The sequence below is a fragment of the Quercus lobata genome, chromosome 6 (assembly GCF_001633185.2).
Source record: "Quercus lobata isolate SW786 chromosome 6, ValleyOak3.0 Primary Assembly, whole genome shotgun sequence".
In the NCBI taxonomy this organism is placed as follows: domain Eukaryota; kingdom Viridiplantae; phylum Streptophyta; class Magnoliopsida; order Fagales; family Fagaceae; genus Quercus; species Quercus lobata.
Genome location: NC_044909.1, coordinates 49,761,566 through 49,766,555, shown reverse-complemented (window position 1 = coordinate 49,766,555; position 4,990 = coordinate 49,761,566).

Genomic DNA, 4,990 nt, shown 5'->3' with positions numbered 1-4,990 from the left:
TTCGCGTCAAGAACCCAAGGTAACTCTTATACCTTTATTCAAAATAAATAAATAAGAAGCAAGAGCAAAGATAAAATTGCCCCAAAGATACATAGCCTACCCCACTGAGCCATTCTATGAGTATCATTGCTTAGGTATGTCTATGGGTTTATTCTCCCAAAAGTTATTTTTCTACCTGATACTATTATGTTTTGCATAAGATTTTAAATTCCTAGATTACTCCAAATAAGTCAACCATAATAATGGTAGTCCCAAATCACAGCTTTGTCTTTCTATATTTGTTTTAGATCTCAATTTAATCATACCGAAGTTGCTATATATGGTGATATGTAAATGGAAGGAATGGGAATCATAGCTTCGGCTAAAGGCTTTATAAAATAACAATAAAAAAAAGGTGGTATATAATTTAACATCTACGTGAGATTTGGAAATACAATGAATATGCATTTGTGAAATTCCTAATCTGGTGTTAAAGAAATATGGGAAGTAATTGGTCAGCTATATACTTGCAATTTCCATTACAGTTTGCTATGTGGTTTAATGGAAAATTTTAAACCTTTTGTAATGTCCGAATTTCCCATTAAAACTTTTGTTTTAATGTCAGTAGTTTCTTACCAATTTCAGTTGTAGTGTTGGCTAAATTTGGAATTTTCTTTAATGCCTAGTATTTGGTTGAATATAAAGTTATAAACATAAGATTAATGGAATCTTAAAAACTATTAATCAATTGCTGCATTATGATGCCTGCTGTAAAAAAACGTTTTACTTACTGACTCTTATTGACAAATGTGTCGATATACATGTATAGATAGTTATATGTTTCTAGTTTCTATAGCTATGTCTTGAATTCCATGTGAAATTTGGAATAATTGAAAATACTCATGTTCCATACAAGAAAAAAAAAATTGATGGGATTAATGAGTATTTAAAAAAAAATATATATCATGAATTTTTATGAACCCCATAAATTATGGTGTTTCTATTTTGAAGAACCTTATATTGAGAAGAGTTCATATGCCTTTAAATAATTGAGAATTTTATGTGCCATGTTTTTCATTTGAATTTTGTCAAATAGTGGGGGTATTGAAATTGAGGAACAAAAAAAAAAAATTAAGCTACAATTGATGAGACTTATTGTGCATATATATATATATATATGAATATATACATCAATACATGCTTTTTAAGATAAATACAGTCAACCTAATGTGGAGCAGATCCCATTTTGATCATTCACAATTTCACATGTACTATTCAGTTGCATGTTTGATGTTAGACATACTTGTTTGGCACATAATTCACCAATGTTGATATTGACACGTATGGTGCCACTTACCAGTTTATCACCCCTTTTCTTTCCTAAACGTATTTAGTTTAAATAGGAAAGATGGAGTAAACATGTTATTGCCTTGCAATAGGTAATAAAACTCAACGCTTGAATATTAGAAAATATTTATTATCTTACCAAAATTATAATTTTGGACATTAAATGGCAAGGTCAAATTTTATTGCCGTTTCAAGTTATAAAAATAAAAACCCATTTCAAGCATTAAAACCAGAGTTTAGAATTTAGAATTTAGAATTTTTAGAATTTAGAATTATTTTTAAGGACTTCAAAGATGTTTTTTAAAAAATAAAAGACAATAAGTATGTACATCTTTTTACACCTCTAGTTTCTCAACGGAAATTAATGATGGACCATGTTTAAAGCGGTCAGTACTCAAACGTATGACCTGAAGGGTATACACTTATTAAAGTCATTATTTGAGAGCAATCAAGATTATTAATTTGTTAATGTTTTTTGAAGCAAAATGAAGCTAGTAAAGCTCAAAAAAAAAAAAAAAAAAAAAAAAAAAAAGCTTGACATGAAATAAATCATCCAACAGAAAAAGGTCATAGACATGGACCTACAATAATTGTTGAGAATATTACATGATGATGAATTGATCGTCAGTTGATTATGATCGTCCAGATGGAAGCCGTTTCTCGCCAAATCAATCCTCTGCAATCCGTGGACGAACGAAAGGAAGTGGTTCGCCGGCGTTGTGCCTGCAAAAAGGTTTCCGATGCCAAAGTCAGAAAGATCGACAAAGGAGAGCAATGAGTGTATTATGCTAGAGTGTTTTCTTACCCCACCCCTTTTGGGGTTCAGTCTTTATATATGTGTGCTTGCAAGTCATTCCTTCTAGCCGTTGGTGGAGTCTTGATGGAGGCTTTAATCTAGCCTTGTAACGTCCTTGCCGGGTGTTAATGATGAGCTGCCATTCCCAACGGTCTGAAGGTTGATTAATGTCTTCATAACCGTTCCGCGAAGAGTGGGAACGAGTGTTCAGGTCTTTGAGCGACGACCTTCTCTCTCTGGACGATTTTAGTGAGGTCGTCCCTATCTTGCATTGTATGGACGATTTCCATTTTGGTCGGGCGTATCAGCTGCCCCCCTATTCCATGGTCGTCCATTCCTCAGATGATTATAGGAATATGAGAAGATTGTTATTATCCTTATTTTTTATTTATTTATTTTTTCAGTAATGGCGCTTGGAGTTCTGCTCCGCATTGATTGCGTAGTGGCGGCTGTAGCTCTTCTCAGTGCCACGTGTTCAATTTCTACTGGTGGGAGTGCCTCGTTTCCGGTGAGTGCCTTTTCAGTTTTCCCGCATTTTCCAAGGCAGAAACCTTTGATTTCTTTTGGCTTTTCCTTTTTCCATTTCTCCATTTTCTGTGCAGTTGATCTCTCCTACGCGTATTTTGCTCCTCACCTCCTCAGTTTTCTTCCTAACTTCCAGGTATGCCCACCCCATTTACGCTTTTCTTTCCTTTTTGGTTTTTCCTTGCATTTGTGTCACTTAAGTTCCTTTCTTTCTGTACTGGTTTCTCTTCTCACTGAGTGGTGGTGTTAGTTTTTCCTTTTTTTTTTCTTTAATGGTGGACACCTTCGAAGTTAGGCGTAACTTCCCTTCCGTAGCTTTTCTCCTTGCCCGCCTAGGTTCCTTGGTAGAGCTTTCTGGTGACCTATTGGGTGCGCCTTCCCTCGCCGGTTCGTACCCAGTAGTTGAGGAATTTGTTAATAGGGGTTCCGGGTTAGGTTCGGCGTTGGGTGTTTTATACCCTCTTCTGTTCGAGTCTCAAGCTTGGTTTCGGTCTGTTAGAGGGCACCTAAGAGAGGAAAATATGGGTTTAGAGGAAGGGTTAGGTGATTTAGAAAGGGGTTCGTCCTCAAACGTGGTCGAGGAAGAGGCCGGGATCGGTGCTACAACCACCACTCCTTCCCGTGCTCCTTCGTCCTCCCATTCCCCTGTTCCAGCGACGGCCCGTCGATTTCATGCCCTGAAGGAGAATTGCTCCTTGAAAGTTGAGGTTTTTAGTAAATTTAAGGACAGATTCCAATTTCCAGAGGGAACTAAGGCTCGTCTACCCAGGAAGGGCGAAAAGGCTTGTGCCTTTGCCCACGGAGAAGTTTGCTTTTACGAGGCTGCTTTTTCGTGTGGCTTCCGATTTCCCATCCATCCGTTCATAATGGAGCTTCTTTACCATTTTAACCTTGCACCGGGGCAACTTATGCCTAACTCCTGGAGAATAGTGATTAGTTGTATGGTGATCTGGACGACCATTGCTGACGGAGATATGATCTCAGTTAATGAGTTCGTCCACTTATATCTTCTGAAAGAGTCCAGAGAATTTGGGTACTATGAGTTCGTACCCTGCAGTAGGAAGGCTCGTCTGGTAGCTGACCTTCCGTCGTCCTTTCGCTACTGGAAATCAAGATACTTCTTTGTATCTGGGGACGGTTGGGAAACGTTGCCTGACAATCTGTGGGGGAACGTACCTAGGTTGCTGCGACGATGGGAGACCCCGTTGATTGGTGCGTGTACCCCAATGTTGTTGGCCTTTTTTTTCTTTTTTTCTTTTTTTTTTTTTAGCTTTTGTGTTTTGATGTCGTCCTTTGCAGTGAAAGACCGTCCAGAGCTAGAGGCCAAGTTTGCAGAGCGAGTGCAGGCTGCAATCGAGTACGCAAGGACGATAGAAGATTTTGGTGAGCTGATTGATCCGCGTACCTTAGCTCGTCACTATTTGGGACCAGAACCTTCCCTCTACGTTCTCAGTACCCTCGACCGTGAAAAGAGAAAACGTAAGTTGCACTTCACGCCTTTTCTTCGTGTTTATCTGCATTCTTTTTATTCGTCCTTACACCTCCTTTATTCGTCCTTGATCTCTTTTGTGTAGAAATGACGTCGAAATTTAACAAGGAGATGTATGACAAAATCAAGGGCAAAAAGAATGAGCCCCTTTCCAGCATAGGCCAGAAGAGGCTGAGGATTACAGATAGGGAGAAGGAGAAAGAAGTGGTGGAGAAAGGGTCGTCCACACCTACCCTTGATCTGGAAGAGGGTCTAGCTGCATCTCCTGGTATTTCAATTGAGGAGGTGGCTCGTCCTTCTAATAAGCAGAAGGCTGCTAATAAGGGGAAAGGGAAGGTTGGTGCCAGCGTTTGGTCGGACGCTGGGACGGCCATGGACCGTGCCACCGAGCTTTTTACCCCTGGTGAGATGAGGAAAGTCACGAGCATTCCTTCACACGAGATGGTGAGCCATCACGTTCATAAGCTTGTGCAGGTGAATCATCATACATCTTGTCCCCTTCTTCGTTCTTATCTGCCTGACCATTTTTTTTTTTTTTTGATTGAACTAATTTTTATTAACTTTGTACTCGTCCATAGGTGTTGGGGGAGACCATGCACATCACCACTCAGTATTTAGCGAATGAAGAGAAGGCCGTCGTGGCCAACTCGAAGGTAGAAGCTTTGGAGACTGAGGCTTCTGGTTTGCGGAAGGATTTAATCACGACCATGGATTCTCTCAACGTTTCCAAGGAACAGGTTCGTGTGCTGACGGAGCAGCTGGACGTCGAGAGACAATTTGTGAAGCAGAAGGACGAACAACTAGCGGCGACTGCTCAGAAGATGAAGGTTGCAGTGGCCAAGGCCGTCACTGCT